Source organism: Choloepus didactylus, chromosome 1, assembly GCF_015220235.1.
Source record: "Choloepus didactylus isolate mChoDid1 chromosome 1, mChoDid1.pri, whole genome shotgun sequence".
Lineage (NCBI taxonomy): Eukaryota > Metazoa > Chordata > Mammalia > Pilosa > Megalonychidae > Choloepus > Choloepus didactylus.
In genome coordinates this window covers 86,223,336-86,243,751 of record NC_051307.1, presented here as the reverse complement: position 1 = coordinate 86,243,751, position 20,416 = coordinate 86,223,336, and the positions used below count along the sequence as shown (strand labels likewise).

Here is a 20,416-nt window from a genome sequence, read left to right as displayed (position 1 = left end):
TTTTTTTACATTTATTTATTTTTTTATTTTTTAATCTTCATTTTATTGAGATATATTCACATACCACGCAGTCATACAAAACAAATCGTACTTTCGATTGTTCACAGTACCATTACATAGTTGTACACTCATCACCTAAATCAATCCCTGACACCTTCATTAGCACACACACAAAAATAACACGAATAATAATTAGAGTGAAAAAGAGCAATTGAAGTAAAAAAGAACACTCGGTACCTTTGTCTGTTCATTTCCTTCCCCTATTTTTCTACTCATCCATCCATAAACTAGACAAAGTGGAGTGTGGTCCTTATGGCTTTCCCAATCCCATTGTCACCCCTCATACGCTTCATTTTTATACAACTGTCTTCGAGATTCATGGGTTCTGGGTTGTAGTTTGATAGTTTCAGGTATCCACCACCAGCTACCCCAATTCTTTAGAACCTTAAAAGTGTTGTCTAAAGTGTGCGTAAGAGTGCCCACCAGTGTGACCTCTCGGCTCCTTTTGGAATCTCTCTGCCACTGAAGCTTATTTCATTTCCTTTCACATCCCCCTTTTGGTCAAGAAGATGTTCTCCGTCCCATGATGCCAGGTCTACATTCTTCCCCGGGAGTCATATTCCACGTTGCCAGGGAGATTCACTCCCCTGGGTGTCTGATCCCACGTAGTGGGGAGGGCAGTGATTTCACCTTTCAAGTTGGCTTAGCTAGGGAGAGAGGGCCACATCTGAGCAACAAAGAGGCATTTGGGAGGAGGCTCTTAGGCACAATTATAGGGAGGCCTAGCCTCTCCTTTGCAGCAACTGTCTTCCCAAGGGTAAATTCTGTGGTAGAGGGCTCAACCCATGAAACCACCAGTTCCCTATGTCTGTGGTCAATTTAGCAACCATCAAGGTGGGGTAGGCCAATACCCCTGCATTCTCTATAGGCTCCTCAAGGGGGCACTACATATTTTTTTCCTTGTTTTTTTTTTTTTTTTTAACCTTTTTTTCCTTTTTAAATCAACTGTATGGAAAAAAAAAAAAAAGAAAAAAAAAAAAAGGAAAAACATACAATAAAAGAACATTTCAAAGAGACCATAACAAGGGAGTAAGAAAAAGACAACTAACTTAACGTAACTGCTTTACTTCCAATCTGTTCCTACTTTACCCCAAGAAAGTTACATAATATAGCAACATTTCTGTGAACTTGCTCCTACTATATCCATCAGAAATTAACAGACCATAGTCATTCCTGGGCATCCCCAGAACGTTAAATAGCATATCTGTTCTTCTTGGATTACTGTTCCCCCTTCCTTAATTGCTCTCTATTGCTAGTTCCCCTACATTCGACATTATAAACCATTCGTTTTACATTTTTCAAAGTTCACATTAGTGGTAGCATATAATATTTCTCTTTTTGTGCCTGGCTTATTTTGCTCAGCATTATGTCTTCAAGGTTCATCCATGTTGTCATATGTTTCACGAGGTCGTTCCTTCTTACTGCCGTGTAGTATTCCATCGTGTGTATATACCACATTTTATTTATCCACTCATCTGTTGAAGGACATTTGGGTTGTTTCCATCTCTTAGCAATTGTGAATAATGCTGCTATGAACATTGGCGTGCAGATATCTGTTCGTGTCACTGCTTTCCAATCTTCCGGGTATATACCGAGAAGTGCAATTGCTGGATCGAATGGTAACTCTGTTTCTAGTTTTCTAAGGAACTGCCAGACTGACTTCCAGAGTGGCTGAACCATTATACAGTCCCACCAACAGTGAATAAGAGTTCCAATTTCTCCACATCCCCTCCAGCATTTGTATTTTCCTGTTTGTTTAATGGCAGCCACTCTAATAGGTGTTAGATGGTATCTCATTGTGGTCTTAATTTGCATCTCTCTAATAGCTAGTGAAGCTGAACATTTTTTCATGTGTTTCTTGGCCATTTGTATTTCCTCTTCAGAGAACTGTCTTTTCATATCTTTTGCCCATTTTATAATTGGGCCGACTGTACTATTGTCATTGAGTTGTAGGATTTTTTTATATATGCAAGATATCAGTCTTTTGTCAGATACATGGTTTCCAAAAATTTTTTCCCATTGAGTTGGCTGCCTCTTTACCTTTTTGAGAAATTCCTTTGAGGTACAGAAACTTCTAAGCTTGAGGAGTTCCCATTTATCTATCTTTTCTTTTGTTGCTTGTGCTTTGGGTGTAAAGTCTAGGAAGTGGCCGCCTAATACAAGGTCTTGAAGATGTTTTCCTACATTATCTTCTAGGAGTTTTATGGTACTTTCTTTTATATTGAGATCTTTCATCCATTTTGAGTTAATTTTTGTGTAGGGGGTGAGGTAGGGGTCCTCTTTCATTCTTTTGGATATGGATATCCAACTCTCCCAGCCCCATTTGTTGAAAAGAGCATTATGACTCAGTTCAGTGACTTTGGGGGCCTTATCAAAGATCAGTCGGCCATAGATCTGAGGGTCTATCTCTGAATTCTCAATTCGATTCCATAGATCTATATGTCTATCTTTGTGCCAGTACCATTCTATTTTGGCAACTGTGGCTTTATAATAAGCTTCAGAGTCAGGGAGTGTAAGTCCTCCCACTTCGTTTTTCTTTTTTAGAGTGTTTTTAGCAATTCGAGGCACCTTCCCTTTCCAAATAAATTTGATAACTAGCTTTTCCAAGTCTGCAAAGTAGGTTGTTGGAATTTTGATTGGGATTGCATTGAATCTGTAGATGAGTTTGGGTAGAATTGACATCTTAATGACATTTAGTCTTACTATCCATGAACATGGAGTATTTTTCCATCTTTTAAGGTCCCCTTCTATTTCTTTTAGTAGAGTTACGTAGTTTTCTTTGTATAGGTCTTTTACATCTTTGGTTAAGTTTATTCCTAGGTACTTGATTTTTTTAGTTGCTATTGAAAATGGTATCTTTTTCTTGAGTGTCTCTTCAGTTTGTTCTTTTCTAGCATATAGAAACATTACTGACTTATGTGCATTAATCTTGTATCCCGCTACTTTGCTAAATTTGTTGATTAGCTCTAGTAGCTGTATCGTTGATTTCTCAGGGTTTTCCAGATATAAGATCATATCATCTGCAAACAGTGACAGTTTTACTTCTTCTTTCCAATTTGGATGCCTTTTATTTCTTTGTCTTGCCGGATTGCCCTGGCTAGCACTTCCAGGACAATGTTGAATAACAGTGGTGACAGCGGGCATCCTTGTCTTGTTCCTGATCTTAGAGGGGAGGCTTTCAGTCTTTCACCATTGAGTACTATGCTGGCTGTGGGTTTTTAATATATGCTCTTTATCATGTTGAGGAAGTTTCCTTCAATTCCTACCTTTTGAAGTGTTTTTATCAAAAAGGGATGCTGTATTTTGTCAAATGCTTTTTCAGCATCTATTGAGATGATCAATTGATTTTTCCCTTTTGACTTGTTAATGTGTTGTAATACATTGATTGATTTTCTTATGTTGAACCATCCTTGCATGCCTGGAATGAACGCCACTTGGTCATGGTGTATGATTTTTTTAATGTGTCTTTGGATTCGATTTGCAAGTATTTTGTTGAGGATTTTTGCATCTATATTCATTAGGGAGATTGGCCGGTAGTTTTCCTTTTTTGTAGCATCTTTGCCTGGTTTTGGTATTAGATTGATGTTAGCTTCATAAAATGAGTTAGGTAGTATTCCATTTTCTTCAATGTTTTGAAAGAGTTTGAGTAAGATTGGTGTCAGTTCTTTCTGGAAAGTTTGGTAGAATTCCCCTGTGAAGCCATCTGGCCCTGGGCATTTATTTCTGGGAAGATTTTTGATGACTGATTGGATCTCTTTGCTTGTGATGGGTTGATTGAGGTCTTCTGTTTCTTCTCTGGTCAGTCTAGGTTGTTCATATGTTTCCAGGAAATTGTCCATTTCCTCTACATTATCCAGTTTGTTGCCATACAGTTGTTCATAGTATCCTCTTATAATTTTTTAAAATTTCTTCAGGATCTGCAGTTATGTCACCTTCTTCATTCATTATTTTGTTGATATGGGTCTTCTCTCTTTTTGATTTTGTCAGTCTAGCTAGGGGCTTGTCAATCTTGTTGATCTTCTCAAAGAACCAACTTTTGGTGATATTTATCCTTTTGTTTTTTTGTTCTCTATGTCATTTATTTCTGCTTTAATCCTTGTTATTTCTTTTCTTCTACTTGGTTTAGGATTAGTTTGCTGTTCATTTTCTAGCCTCTTCAGTTGATCCATTTGTTCTTTGATTCTGGCTCTTTCTTCCTTTTTAATATATGCGTTTAGTGCTATAAATTTCCCCCTTAGCACTGCTTTTGATGCATCCCATAGGTTTTGGTATGTTGTGTTCTCATTTTCGTTCGTCTCTATATATTTAGCAATTTCTCTTGCTATTTCTTCTTTAACCCACCGATTGTTTAGGAGTGTGTTGTTTAATCTCCAGGTATTTGTGAATTTTCTAAGTCTCTGATGGTTATTGACTTCTAATTGTATTCCATTGTGGTCAGAGAATGTGCTTTGAATAATTTCAGTCTTTTTAAATTTACTGAGGCTTGTTTTATGTCCTAGCATATGATCTATTCTGGAGAAAGTTCCGTGAGCACTAGAAAAGCATGTGTATCCTGGTGATTTGGGATGTAATGTTCTGTATATGTCTGTTAAATCTAATTCATTTATCAGATTGTTTAGGTTTTCAATTTCCTTATTGGTCCTCTGTCTGGTTGATCTATCTATAGGAGAGAGTGATGTGTTGAAGTCTCCCACAATTATTGTGGAAACATCAATTGCTTCCTTTAGTTTTGCCAGTGTTTCTCTCATGTACTTTGTGGCACCTTGATTGGGTGCATAGACATTTATGATTGTTATTTCTTCTTGTTGAATTGCCCCTTTTATTAGTATGTAGTGGCCTTCTTTGTCTCTCAAAACATCCCTGCATTTAAAGTCTATTTTATCTGAGATTAATATTGCTACACCTGCTTTGTTTTGGCTGTAGCTTGCATGAAATATTTTTTTCCATCCTTTCAGTTTCAGTTTCTTTGTGTCCCTGTGTCTAAGATGAGTCTCTTGTATGCAACATATTGATGGTTCATTTTTTTTGATCCATTCTGCGAATCTATATCTTTTAATTGGGGAGTTTAATCCATTTACATTCAACGTTAAAACCGTGAAGGCATTTCTTGAATCAGCCATCTTATCCTTTGGTTTATGTTTGCCATATTTTTCCCTCTCTCTATTAATATCCTTTATTGTACCCGTACCGAATTTCTTTAGTACTGAACCTTTCTCCAAGTCTCTCTGTCCTGTCTTTGTTTCTCTGTCTGTAGGGCTCCCTTGAGTATCTCCAGTAGGGCAGGTCTCTTGTTAGCAAATTCTCTCAGCATTTGTTTGTGCGTGAAAAATTTAAGCTCTCCCTCAAATTTGAAGGAGAGCTTTGCTGGATAAAGTATTCTTGGCTGGAAATTTTTCTCACTCAGAATTTTAAATATATCGTGCCACTGCCTTCTCGCCTCCATGGTGGCTGCTGAGTAGTCACTACTTAGTCTTATGCTGTTTCCTTTGTATGTGGTGAATTGCTTTTCTCTTGCTGCTTTCAGAACTTGCTCCTTCTCTTCCGTGTTTGACAGTGTGATCAGTATATGTCTCGGAGTGGGTTTATTTGGATTTATTCTATTTGGAGTTCGCTGAGCATTTATGATTTGTGTATTTATGTTGTTTAGAAGATTTGGGAAATTTTCCCCAACAATTTCTTTGAATACTCTTCCTAGACCTTTATCCTTTTCTTCCCCTTCTGGAGCACCAATGAGTCTTATATTAGGACGTTTTATATTATCTGTCATATCCCTGAGGTCCGTTTCGATTTTTTCAATTTTTTTCCCCATTCTTTCTTTTATGCTTTCATTTTCCATTCTGTCATTTTCCAGGTCAGTGATTCGTTGTTCAGCTTCCTCTAGTCTTGTACTATGAGTGTCCAGAATCTTTTTAATTTGGTCAACAGTTTCTTTAATTTCCATAAGATCATCTGTTTTTTTATTTAGTCTTGCAATGTCTTCTTTATGCTCTTCTTGGGTCTTCTTGATATCCTTTGTATCCCGTACTATGGTCTCATTGTTCATCTTTAGTTCTTTGAGTAGCTGCTCTAGGTGCTGTGTCTGTTCTGGTCTTTTGATTTGGGTGCTTGGGCTTGGGTTATCCATATCATCTGGTTTTTTCAGATGCTTTATAATTTTCTGTTGTTTTTGGCCTCTTAGCATTTGCTGAACTTGATAGGGTTCTTTTAGGCTGTGTAGAGCAACTGAAGTACTTATCTCTAATTTATCAGATCTACAGCTTCGTGGAGTTCACTTTCTCTAACTAACCAGCAGGTGACGTCCACGAGCCACCTGTTCTCCACAAGCCAGTTCTCCCCTGCTTTGCCTTTGTGGTGAGTGGGGAATTGAGTCTTGTGGGGTCCAATTGGTGTACCAAGCTTGCGTGTATAGTTGGTGTTGCCCGCCCTGTATATGGGGTGTGTTTCTGGGCAGTCAGGGCGGGGGAGTGGCCCTAACAATCAAATCTCCCTGGTGATCCTAGAGTTTTAAAGCTGCTGCAATAGTCTAATCCTTCAGTTCAGTCCTGCCACAGTTTGTCTCTGCCACTGACCCACAAGTCCTTGGTATTCGCGTATGGCTCCTGAGACTTGCGAGTGGGTCCCTCTTCCAGGCCGTGCACCCCCTGGTCCTTTGTTGTGGGATGACTGTGCTATGTCACAGGTGAGTGCCGTCCCCCCAGGGCGGTTCTGGGCTGCTGGGCTGTGTAGGGAAGCTCCCACTCTGCTGAAACGATGGCTGAATGGGGCTTTGTTAATTCACCCTGCTCCACCTTCCCAACCCTGGGACAATCAGCTGAGGTTGCAGGGAAGGCTAATGTCCACGCCCAGTTTTGTTGTTTGTGCCTGTTATTTGACGCACTTCCGTCACACTGCGTTGTCTGGGGCAGCTCTGGGCTATGGAGCTGGCGATGGGCAGGAGTGTTTCCTGTCCACCAGGATGATGGCTGTGAGCGGACACCCCCCTTTTCTTGGGAAGTTGTGGTGTTTAGTGAAATTTCTCAGCCACTGGATTATTGCCTTTTGGTTCAGAGCTCTCTTAGTTCTGCTCTTGTCTTGACCTGCCCAAATTGCAAGTCTTTGAAGCTTTCTATATTGGGCTTCTTATAGTAATTGTTTTAGAAAAAGAAAAAAGAATTTAAAAAAAAAAAAAGGCCCTCCTCACAGATCTAATGGGTTATTGAAATGCTAAGAGACAAAGCAATTAGGGCCATTAAAGAAAGTTCCACAGGGCAGAGAGATCAGCTTTTTTTCGGGATTTGCATATGAGCCTGAGGGCCTGAGCTCTGCCCTTCCCCTTTCTATGTTCACCAGAACTCCAAGAATCCTCCGCTTTTATTTTGGAGTTTTTCGTGCTGTTTTTTTCTTTGTCTGTCTCCTCTCTGCTGGGCTGGCTGCTCTCAGATTCTCTAGTGTCTGGTCTCATTCTATCTATGGTTGGAGTTTGGATCAGTAGAATGAGTTTCTGATAAGGGCTGCCACTGGAGTTCTCCCTTCAGTTTCCCGGAGCTGACAGCCCCTCCTCCCACGGGACTGAGCCTGGCAGGGAGGGGTGCGGGTCCCCTGGCCACAAAAACTTACAGATTTCGCTGATCTCAGCAGTTCCACATTTTCATGAGTGTTGTATGAAGTATGCCCAAAGTCAGATTGCTCTGTGGTGTCCAGTCCATGCAGTTCCTGGCTTTCTGCGTCCTTTCCTGGAGGAGTAACTAAAACATACAGCTCCTCCTTTAGCTCTTTGAGCATATTTAAGACCATTTTTTAGAAGCCTTTGATATGCCCCAGGTCTGGTCTTCCTCATTGATGATTTCTGATGCTTTAATCTTCTCCTTTGCATGGGCCATCACTTCATGTTTCTGTTTTGTAACCTTTTGTTGAAACCTGGACATTTTGATATTTTAGTCTGTTATTGCTGAAATTTAAACTCCAAGGTGTCTGTTCCTTAAGCTTGTATCTAGCTAGAGTTGTGTCAATTTCCCTTGAATGCCAGGAGCTAACTGAAAAAACAAAAAGGAAGAAAAAAAAGAAAATACCTTTCCCAGTTTTTGCAGATTGACCTTTGTTAATGCTCTTCTTCAGAGCTTATCCATACAGTGAGTTCAGAGAATATGTCCGGGCCAAACATGAGAGCCTCGCTGATACTTTCTGTAAATGTGTCTTGCCTTGGGCATGTGCATGTGGCCCTAGGAATTCCCTCATTGACATGCTTCCAGATGTCCTCTCTTCCCTATGAAGTTTTCCTCATGATATCAAGTACTGCACTTATGTCTTATTGCCAGCAATCCCTTACTTCAGGCAGTATGATTTGACTGCTTTCCTGCAGTGTGCTATAGGAGAGCTCTGTGAACTGCCTTCTACACTCAGGGCAGGTTCTGGGATTGTGACCTCCTCAGACCAACATGAGACAGATGGCGCCAGACAGATGCTCCCAAAATGTGTACAAGGGTTACTCTGCTCCCTCACCAGGACCACAGATCTGCCCTGGTTGCTTGGGCTGGCTCCATGCCGAGCCAGTGAGAGGTTGGGGAGGAGCCAGCCAGGGCGTTCTGAGATTCTGCTGCTTTTAAGTAGCCCTTTTTTAAATTTTGTGCTTGACCTTCTCCTGCAGTCCTTTAACTGTTTTCTGGAGCTTTAAGAAAGATAATGTCTGTCAGTTTTGCTGGTTCAAAGTTTCTTTGCCAGGTTCATCTTTGGAATCTATTTATTTTGTTGGCCAGATGATCTTGGAGTATTTACTTTGCCTGAGAAGTTGAATAATTCAAGTGAAGTGTTTTCTTTGTTATTTGGAATCTAACTAAGTTTTCCAAGGTCATTGTTAAATTACGGGCCCTGCTGTCTACTTAGGTCATAGTTTATTGCAGAAGGATGCTGCTTTATATGTTCTACGGATATGTCAATGCATTATCAAGAATGGCAATGTATTTTAACCAAAATGTTTACTTTATTCTCTTTCTATCCTTTTTTCTATTCTCAAGATTTTAAAAACTTTCCAATAGAGAGCCTAATCTATGCCATCAATATGAGCGCATACTTAGAAAATAGATGGGGTGTGCACAGTATAAACATATGTGAGTATTAATATTTCTAAAGCCACATAGACATGATTTGTTAAAGCACAGGTGCTTGAAGTGTAAGATTGACTTTCTCTCTCTCTCTCTCTCATTTTAGATAGAACTCACTTTTCCACTTCTTTTTTTTTTAAATTGAGATTGTTCACATACCATACACTTATCCAAAGATCCAAAGTGTACAATCAATTGCCCATGATACAGTTGTGCATCCATCACCACAATTAATATATATATTTTAAGTTTTTAGAACATTTTCATTACTCCAGAAAAGAAATAAAGGCAAAAAAGAAACTCAAATCCTCCCATACCACTAACCACCCCCCCTCCATTATTGATTCATAGTATTGGTATAGTACATTTGTTACTATTGATGAAAGAATGCTAAGATAAACTATCTATAGTTTGCAATAGGTATATATTTTCCCTATATGCCCCTCTATTATTAACTTTTAGTTACAGTGTCATACTTTTGTTCTAGTTCATGAGAGAGATTTCTAATATTTGTACAGTTAATCATGGACATCGTCTACCACAAGATTCACTGTTTTATATGTTCCCATCTTTTAACCTCCAGCATTTCTGGTGACATATGTGACTCTGAGATTACACTATCACCATGCAAATACCATTCAGCACTGTTAGTTATTCTCACAATGTGCTACCATCATCTCTGTCCATTTCCATATGTTTAAGTTCACCCTAGTTGAACATTATGCTCATAATAAGCAACCGCTCCCCATTCTTTAGTCTCATTCTATATCCTGGTAACTTATATTTCATGTCTGTGAATTTGCATATTATAATTAATTCATATCAGTGAGACCTTACAATATTTGTCCTTATGTGTCTGTCTTATTTCACTCAATATGGTGACCTCACGGTTTCTTCATCAACCCATTTTTTTAAGATGGTTTTGTTCACACACCATACATTCCGTCCTAAGTAAACAGTCGATGGTTCCCTGTATAGTCATGTATTTATGTATTCACCACCATCGCCACTATCTATATAAGGATATCTTCATTTCTTCCACAAAGAAGGAGGAAGAGTCAAAGAAGTTAGAGAGATAAAAGAGAAAGAAAAAAGAGAGAGCAAGGAAGAAAAAAACATAACAGCTAGGAGGCACTGAAAGGAATGATAACATTAAACTAAAATAGGGTAAAGAGTCAGACAACATCACCAGTGCCAGGAGTACCATGCCGTTCCCCCATGTCCCCCCATATGCATTTAGCTTTGGTATATTGCCTTTGTTATATTAAAGGAAGCAGAATACAATGTTTCTGTTAATTATTGTCTCTAGTTTGCATTGACTGTATTTTGCCCCAATCCCACCCTGTTTTTAGCACCTTGCAGTGTTGACATTCATTTGCTCTACCTCATGTAAAAACATATTTGTACCTTTTATCACAATCGTTGAGTGCCCTAGGTTTCACTGAGTTATACAGTCCCAGTCTCTATCTTTCCTCTATCTTTCTGGTGTTCCACATGCTCCTAATCTTCCTCCTTCAACTATATTCACAATTGTCTTTGTTCAGTGTAAGTACATTGCTGTGCTACTATCTCCCAAAATTGTGTTCCAAACCTCTTACTCCTGTCTTTTCCTTTCTGTCTGTAGTGCTCCGTTTAGTGTTTCTTGTAGAGCAGGTATCTTGTTCACAAACTCTCTCGTTGTCTGTTTGTCAGAGAATATTTTAAGTTGTCCTTCATATTTGAAGGACAGTTTCGCTGGACATAGGATTCTTGGTTGGTGGTTTTTCTCTTTAAATATCTTAAATGTATCACCCCACTTCCTTCTTGCCTGCATGGTTTCTGTTGAGAAATCTGCACATAGTCTTATCAAGCTTCCTTTGTATGTGATGGATTGCTTTTTTCTTGCTGCTTTTAGGATTCTCTCTTTATCTTTGATGTTTGATAATCTGTATATTAAGTGTCTTGGCGTAGGCCTATTCAGATCTATTCTGTTTGGGGTACTCTGCACTTCTTGGATCTGTAATTTTGTCTTTCCTAAGAGATGGGAAGTTTTCATTGATTATTTCCTTTATTATTGCTTCTGCTCCTTTTCTGTTCCCTTCTCTTTCTGGGACAGCCATGACATATACATTCCTGAGTTTCATGTAGTCATTGAGTTCCCAGAGATGTTGCTCATATTTTTCCATTCTTTTCTCTATCTGTTCTTTTGTGTGTAGGCTTTCAGGTGTCTTGTTCTCCGGCTCCTGAGTGTTTTCTTCTGCCTCTTGAGATCTGCTGTTGTATGTCTCCATTGTGTCTTTTATCTCTTGTGTTGTGCCTTTCATTTTCATAGATCTTGCTGGGTTTTTTTTCAAACTTTTGATTTCTACCTTACGTATGCCCAGTGTTTTCCTTATACGCTTCATCTCTTTTGCCATATCTTCCCTAAACTTTTTGAATTTATTTAGTATTAGTTGTTTCAATTCCTGTATCTCAGTTGAAGTGTAAGTTTGTTCCTTTGACTGGGCCATAATTTTGTTTTTCTTAGTGTAGGTTGTAGTTTTCTGCTGTCTAGGCATCTGGTTTCCTTGGTTACCCCAATCAGGTTTTTCCAGGCCAGAATGGGCTCAGGTCTAGAAGGAGGCAAGAGTATCCGGTTTCCCTAAGGGTGTCTTAGATTGATACACCCTGTGAGGCCTCACGCCACCATACTCTTCTGCCCAGCAGGTGGCACCTGTCAGCCTGTAGGTCCAGATTAGTGTGGCCCGTGGCTGTTTTCCCCCAGGTTCTGTGGTCTGTTTCTGAATGGAAGGTGGGTTGTAGAGCTTAGCACCAGTTCTGTCCTCTTAGGAAAAATATAGCCTCTAGGGAGAGGTCATTAGCATTTGAATAGTCTCTCTGGCTGTGCTGTCTCCACCCTTGTCTGGGTCAGAGCGCTGGGAACTGAAAATGGCTGAGGCTTTCTCCCCTGAGCCAAAAAAGGACAGAAATCCCCACTTCAGGGTCAATTTGTGGCCACCCCTAGTTTCACCTGTCGGCCAGAAACAGCACCCAGTCCTCTGGGCTTCCCCATCTTCCCAGAGCGGTCCTCCAGCTCTCCAAGGTCAGTTGTCACCAAAAGCCTCTGTCTGCTTGTTGGGGATTTATAGCTTGTATTGAGCAGTCCAGGCTTGTTAATTAAAACCCCAGTTGGAGCTCAGCTGAGCTATATTTGCTTGCTGGAAGAGTGCTACTCTCTATCACAGGGAGTCTTTGCAGTTCAGGCTGGCTGTGGCGGGAGGGGGCTTTTGTCTCGTGTCTGCAGTTTTTACTTACAGATTTTATGCTGCGATCTCAGGCATTCCTCCCAGTTCAGGTTGGTGAGACATTCCTCCCAATTCAGGTTGGTGTATGTTGAGTGGACAGTCACGTTTGTCCCCCCGCATGTATTCCAGATTATTTACTAGTTGTTCCTGGTTCTTTGTTTTTCCGGGGGACTAACTAGCTTCCACTACTCTCTATGCTGCCATCTTCCGGAACTCCCACTGCTTTTATTTTTAAAATGAGTATCTGTTTCAGTACTTCTGCATCCTGTGGCGGTATGATATAAATAGGAATTTAGCCAGCGGTCACTGTTTGTGAACTTGTCTGGTCCTATTAAGTTTTATCATTAGGCCATGTAGGGAACAGTAGGAGATGACAAAGACTTTTTTAAAAGGGCAAGGTTATCCATGTAGGTGTTTCCCGAGGATGTTAGTTCTGTTTCAGGAGAAAGTGTTTCCTACCTTTAAGTCCTTCTAGACTTCTAACGCAAATACTGAGTCATCAATGTGGGAGTTGTTCTGCCCTGACATGGGATGTCCCAGTGAACTCTTCAGTGACCTACTAGTAAAAGGATCAGCCATATTTCATAGACAGTGGAGATGGAGCCAAGTCCTTATTAAAGCTCCACTATGAATGTAAGAATGTGCCAGTGCCATTATTTACAGAGCCCAGGTAGCATCTTTCCTAGGAGAGCTTTATGAGGAGAAATGCTAAATACTCTGCTTTGTAAATTGACCTCTTTTTCATCAAGAGATGACTGAGGCCTGTCATGCTTGGATGGCATTGCTGAGTTCTCTGAAGTATGTTTTTGTGGGGAGAGGGTTGGAGGATGATAAACCAGTTTTTAGAGTGAGGAAGAGAGGAACAAATATAAAAATCAGTATGGATTTGATTCTGAGTAATTAGAATCAGTTGGGGCAGTGGCATCTAATATATTTTTCTATTAATCAGGTTCCTTAAAGAGACACTTGTAAAACTTCAGGAAGTACTCTATCTCCATTTCATCAGGTTGACAAGTTAAACTGTCATATGTTAGGTGTATTTTTTTTTTTTTTTTAACAGATTATGGAAAAACTCCTTAGCCTATATAAACAGATTGTGTTCTAGAAGTTCATCAGTTGTTTTGGGAGTTAGAAAATATTTTTCCATGGAAAGTTTTGTAAATATTGGCTAGGTTCCCAAGGTATTCTGCAAAAACCTAATTAAGCCATAATTAGCTCAAATATCTGTGTATTTACACTGGCAAATAATAGAAAATACTACATTGTAGGAGTAGTAATTAAACAAAACTAAAAATTCCCTAAGAATTAGTTTTGAAAATTTCTCCTGAATGCTGGTACTTGATTAATAAAGAAAGAATAAGGAGTAGATAGAGACTTGTGTGGGAGGCTGACAGGTCTTTCTGGGACATTACAGGTTGATGACATTTGGTTTTCAAATTATGGCTTTATTGTCTCTTGATGCTGGTATAGCAGAATTGCTGTCCTTCTGCTTACCAGCTGTGTGGTTAAGATTTTTTTTTTTTGCTTTGGAATAGAATGAAGGAAAAGGAGAGTTTCCTCAGGAAACTGGGAAGGAGTTGAAAGAACAAGGGAAAGGGAGAGTAACTTTGAGGTAGATTTAATTGACATAAGGATGAAGGGGTGGAGGGAGAGATAACATGTGAATAATTCCTCATTGGGGAGAGAGAAGGTCATTAGAAGAAAGTTTGTTGGTTTGAATTTCTTGTGCTGGTCAGTAAATGGGGGTGGGTAAATTGAAGCTATTTAGAACTGGGAATGGAGAGTAGTATGCTACTTAGGTATTTTTGTACAAATGTATTTCAGGGTTGGTTTTTCGTGACTTGTAACAACAGCACCATTGCCTGAAATATTTAAATAACTTTGTATAGATTTGGGGTATTTTAAAATTTCAATTACTGTTATTAAGAAAATATACTCTGTTATCTTTGAACTTACAAAAATTAAAATATCATAGTTTAGCCAAATCAGTGGGAGATTCCTGAAACTCTTACGTGATGTAGAGGGATTTAGTCTTCCCCATATTCCTCTCATTGTTTATTGATTAGAAAAATCATATTTTCTTGCTTTTTCAGTCCTGGTATGTTTCTTATTTAGAGTAAACCAGTTCTGACCTCCAACCCCCCACCCTCACAAGCAGTAAATGTTCTTTCTGTGCCTGCAAAAGTAGCTGCTGTTGTTAAGCAGTGGATTATTATTTTGTATTCTGATCTGTTCCTGTTCTATTGGTTAAATGCTATCAGTTCACTGATTTGATTTTCCTCAGGGGAACTCCTTTTCCTTAGTGGAAATCCACCTGTTCTTTATCAGATGTCTTAGTAAGGTATGAGAATTCTTACTTAAATTTGTGGTCATAATGGACTGATATTTTATGGATAAATGTCTTGATTCACTTCCATTTTTATAGACATTGGAAAGTATACTAAACTTGGGGAATAGAAGACCTAGATTGTAGTTTTGAATATTACTATGTAATCTTGGGCATTTTTACTTATCTTTTGAATTTCAGTTCCCTCCTCCCAGATTTAGTATTGATTCCACTTCTCTCAAAGGTCTGTTTCCTGGATAAAGTGAGACAGTGATTGTAAACATGCTTTGTAAACTATAAAGTGCTCCATAAGTAAATTATTTGTGATGATGATGGGTGATCGTGATGGTTAGGTTCATGTGTCAACTTGGCCAGGTGACCCAGCTGTCTGGTCAAGCAAACACTGGCCTAACAATTGCTGTGAGAATGTTTGAGGCTGGTTGATAAACCAACAGGCTAGTTTATTGGATCATCAGTCAGTTGACTGCAGCTGTGATTGATGACGCATCAAAGGGCGTGCCTTCCACAATGAGAGAATGCAATTGGCTGGATTTGATCCAATTAATCAGTTGAAGACTTATAAGCAAGACAGATAGAGGACCTTCACTACTTCTCTGGCTGCCCAGTGAAGCATTTCCTGAGGAGTTCGTTGAAGTTGCTGGTTCGTTTCCCGAGGAGTTCATCGGACATCTTCCTTGGAGTTGACAGTTTGTTGACAGCTCTACAGAATTTGGACTCGTGCATACCCACAGTTGCATGAGTCATTTTTACAATTTGATAATCAGAGATACCTCTCATTGATCTGTTTCCCTAGAGAACCCTAACTAATACAGTGATGATGAGGGTTGGTCCTAGGGAAAAGTGTCAAATGAGTGAATTTTGTCTTTGAATTAGCTTCATTTCAGTGTATTGAGCGACAGTACTTTTGAGAAGGTGATTATAGAGAGTCCTGGGTCATCTTAGAGGAGTAGTGAGAGATACTTTTTAAAAAAGTGATTTTTAGACCTCAAGCGTTTTCCAAAATATAGTGGAAGCCTATAGGAATTTATTCACTTATAAATGAATAAATACTTTTTGGCCTGCTATGCACATAGTTTACAGTGGGGCTACAGCAGTAGATATGCAAGTAAATGTGATTGTTTCCCTCATGGATTGAGTATTGGTTGTTAAATTGTCATTGGTAAAGCGTATAGGACCAACCTAGAGCAAGCAGTACCCTTTTGGGAGAAAACAAATACTTCCCTGCTTGTCCCCTTCCCCGCTCTATGAAATTTAACAGCAATTTTTAGTTTAAAAACCTCCACTTAAAAATGTATGTAAATTTTTATGCTGTGGTCATGGGAAAAGCATTTTGGATTTAGGGGTAGGATAACTTTGGTGCAGACTTCAGGGGAAAGTGGGACTAAGTGTTGTGTTGGGGTGAGGTGGGGGGGGAGTTGGGTTGTTAGAAGGCAAATGAGGATCAGAGGGATATGTGGTAGGCCAAAAATAGACTTAATCCATTTGAAAACTTTGTAAAGCATTGATTCTCCTATTATATCTACTAGAGACTAAAACAAATTACATCAACTTTGTGATAGCTGTGTCTAGCTTTCTTCTGGACTTGTGACTGCTCAAGTTTGACATTGCCAGAAGTGTGACCATTGAATCAGTGAGTCATTATTGTATTTATTAAAGTAATTATTTGCTTCTTGTCTAAGTACTTTTCATTAACTCCATTTACTTTTTCCATTCATGTGTAGTATATATATCTTTGGTAATCTGGTAGCCTTCCTCCTTAAAATTGCCTACCCCAAATTGGACAGATTGTCCATCTAGGGAATAGGCATGTTTAAGACTTTTAGAGTCTAATGTAAATTCATAAAAGCTGAAGCTCTTTACACACATGCCGCAAGCCTTTTAGACTTTCGTGGGAAAATAAACCTGTTTCTAAAATGAATCTTGAGATTATTTCAAGTAAGAACTGAAGACCAAGTGAAATAGTTGTTCATTTTAAGTTTGGTTTTTTATTCCAGTTTGCTGGAGTTAGAAAAAAAGGAAAATATAGTTGATCTCAGTTCATGGTTCATAAGTAAAATAATGTTACTTGTTATTTTCAACAAAATTGAAAATTAACATGGTTCATTCTGGTTTTTGGTTTATTAGTTCAAAAGGAGTATGGATATTTTGAAGTAAAAATTTGGGTAGTTAATGGACATTCACATCAGACCTTTTGTAAAATATTTGAAATTGTCAGTTTTTCTGAAAACAGTTGATTTTAGGATGCGTGCACTTGTATGCTATCTTTGTGTCACGGCTTAAAGCAAAGGAATGTAGTAAAGCACAGGTGTTAGAGTAAATGAACGGGTTTGAATCCTGTGGAAATGCAAGTTACCAGACCTTTTTGAACACCTTCGCTCTCTCATTTGTTAAATGGTTGTCATGAGTTTTTTTCAGGGTTGTTGTAGGGATTAAATGTATAATGTGGTTCTTAAAATATGGTAGCTGGATCTGTATAAGAATCATATGAGGATGCTTATTAAAAATATAATTTCCTTGGCATCATTGCAGACCTGCTAAGTCTGTCTCAGGGGTAAAATGCTGAAATCTTCATTTTAAATATTTCACCCCCAGTTGATTTGTGTGCCTGCCATGAGTGGTGTTTGCAAACTGTGAAAAGGTACTTAAAAATAAGCTATGTATTTATATTGCTATAAATTGACCTTTAGGCCTCAGAGATGTCCCCTCCCCAGTGCTTACTGATTGCCTATTGATGCCCTAAAGAAACCACAATTATTTGAAAAAGGGTTATGAAACAGAGCACTTCACCTGTCTGTAAGTAAATAAAATGTGGCATATAGGGTCATCTGTTTTGACTGCTTGTTGTCTTCATGTTTGCAGTAAACCTCCCATTCTGTCTTTTCTGTATACCTTATCCCTCAGGGTTTGTATCTGACCGGTGGCAAGCATGAAAGAGGCAAAAGCACTGCTTGTAGTTAGCATGAAGTAGTCAATTCTCAAATCCTTAGTTCTTCTGCTTACATGATTCAGCAGCAAATATTTGGTAAGCACCTGCGTTGTGCTGAACCCTGTGGTAATAATAAGCACTAGGGAAATGTAAGTGATTCAGATAATGTCTGGCTATCTGGCATTCCTAAGAGCTCATAGTCAAGTGAGCCTTAAGAATCATCAGAATCTTAATGATTACAGAATATTGTGAGGCACATACAAGGTAGTAGAAGAGCATAGTAGGGAAGGAGGATAATGTTCTTTTTATTACCACTGCTAATAATTCTAAGTTCAGAGAAACTATGATTTATTAAGTTCCCACTATGTGGCATGCATTATTTTAAAGTACTTAACCTATGTTATTTAATCATTACACCATTCCTATGAAGTAGCAGCTGTCTCTGTTTTATAGATATTAAGTGGTAGAATGTGTGATTCAGACCTTGGTATGGCTTCACAGAATTATACCATTATGCCTCTCTCTAGGACAAAAATGTGACTGAAGTTTTTTTTTTTTTTTTTTTTTTTTTTAAGGAGAAGGATTTTATAGTTCTTCAGAGTTGATCCCTATTCAGCTCATTGGCATGGTATTTTCTCCTGATTAAAAATTTGTATTTTTGTGCTAACATGGGCTCTGGATCTTTTCTGTCTTCTTCATCCACCACCACCCTCTTTTCCTCTCCATATTTAGAAGGTAAATATCTCCAAATCCAGGCACCATGTGATTTATGTCCATTTTGTTTTCTCTCCCTCTCCAGTTACTCTTCCTACCCCCAAAGGAAATTTAATAATTTCTTTTTGTTTATCTGTTTTTTCTTCTTCTTTTATCAGATAAGTTGTAGATATACATAAAAGTCATGCAGAAAGTACAGAAGTACAGAAGCGCCCCCCCCATTTTCCTTATAATTAACATTTTACATTAGTGTGGTGCCTCTTTTTGTTTTGCTTTTCCCAATCCCTTAGAATTATGTCGAGATAAATGGTATCTAAAGGAAAATGCCCTGTTAGAAAGATTTTTGTCACATCAGGTTTCCAAGAAATTGCTCTGAAATTTTTACCTTGCTGTTTATCATTAGGGTAGATTTGTCTGATTCAACTGCTTGATTGGTATTCCCTTTCCTTCTTCATAGTTTCATTTGCTCCAAGGTATGAGAGCACTTGCACTCTCTTGCTGGAGCTTCTGCACAGAATGTGTGTCCTATTTCATGACAGGAATAAGTTTATTTTACAATTAATCTAATATGATTTTTTGGATTTCAGTTCCTTACTCTTTATTTCCTTTCTAATTTTATTTTTTTTTCATTGTCTTCTTGTTTCTAAGCATCATTGTTTATTTTGAGGAGAAAAATCTTGCTTTAATAGAACTTACTTAGTAGCACTTGCTTAGGATAAAGAGTTGGCTGAACTTTGATTTAAAAACCTGAAAATTTAACAGTGCCAGGTTTTCCTCTTCTGATAGTCTTGATGCCTGAAAATAAGGTTCTTTTTGATTCTGTTGAGTAATTCATACAATCATTTTTTTCAATAGATTGCTTGCTTTATTTGTCAAACGTCCTTAAAAAATAGCTGTCATTTCTCGTTGTGATAGGCAGTGCTGTTTTTCCTACTAATATTATTACTATGTAGAAAACGTCTGAAATTGTGTGCCATCTTCAATGTAGTCCCAGGCATTTTGTAGATCTTTCTGGGCTGTTGTTGCAGACTTTTAAGTTTCTGTTCTTTCTACGCGGAGACTTGATTCTTGAACTAAAGGATAATTTATAGAGGCACTCATTACTGACCCAGATCTCCAATAATTTCTTGGACTGTGGCATGACTTCTCTCAATTTGTTATCAGTAATTTGGCTTCAGCATTCTTTAAAAGCCTGTCAGTGAAAAGGTGTCTTAGTTGTTGCTTTTTCTCAGCTCTGAATCTTAAAAACTGTCCTTAAGAAAAGAGACAAAAATTAAATGACTGCTCAACTCTCAGAATTACCATTCATATAAAATTAGAATGTCAATGTCAGACTCCTCTAAAAAGATATAAACATGTCTGAAGTGGCCTTTCGGATTTTGCATGCTTACTGCACACTTGGGATGTGGACCATGTTAGGGTGTTAACATTTGTTCATCTCAGGGTGGATTGGAGGTGAGGAATGACTTTAGAAGACGTAAAAAATGAGACTACAAGTTGTTGCTCACAGGTATAACCCTATGTTGAGAGATTGAGAAATGGGCTACATGTATCATTTTGAGATATGCCTAAATTTGCTGAGGTTTTTGTAGAAACAGTATTCAGTCCTTATGGCATACCTTCTTTCAGTTGCTTCATGGAGGAGTCCATTGTAGTTCATATATTTAAGATTTATCTATCTGTGGTAAGGGATAAGGGATTTAATTCTGTGTTCTAATTTTAGTAGGAAATTCATACCCTCTGAGTGGATTCTAATTGTATTAAAGAATACCAGGAGTCCTCTGGCCAGATAGGGCCTGGAGCTGAGCTGTTCCCAATGCTCTGCAGTTGTACCTGAGACACAGTGGCAGTTTTTGAAGAGCAATTTTGTTGTAATGGTTGGTGTCATGTAATTAGTGTGAGGCTCACTGTATCATGTATTCTTGGAAATTTAGTATTGGGCAAAGTTGGTATATTTGTTAAATCCAAATTATTCCATTTCTGGTGGCAAATATCACAGTATAAATTGTTTAAAATTTTTATTTTTTAT

The 20,416-nt window shown here is 38.5% G+C and overlaps 1 protein-coding gene across 3 annotated transcripts in view; it reads left to right on the top strand.

Annotated features, from left to right (window-relative positions):
• GSK3B (glycogen synthase kinase 3 beta) overlaps positions 1-20,416 on the top strand; it is a 280,899-nt gene that overhangs the window by 67,696 nt on the left and 192,787 nt on the right. The window lies entirely within an intron of this gene.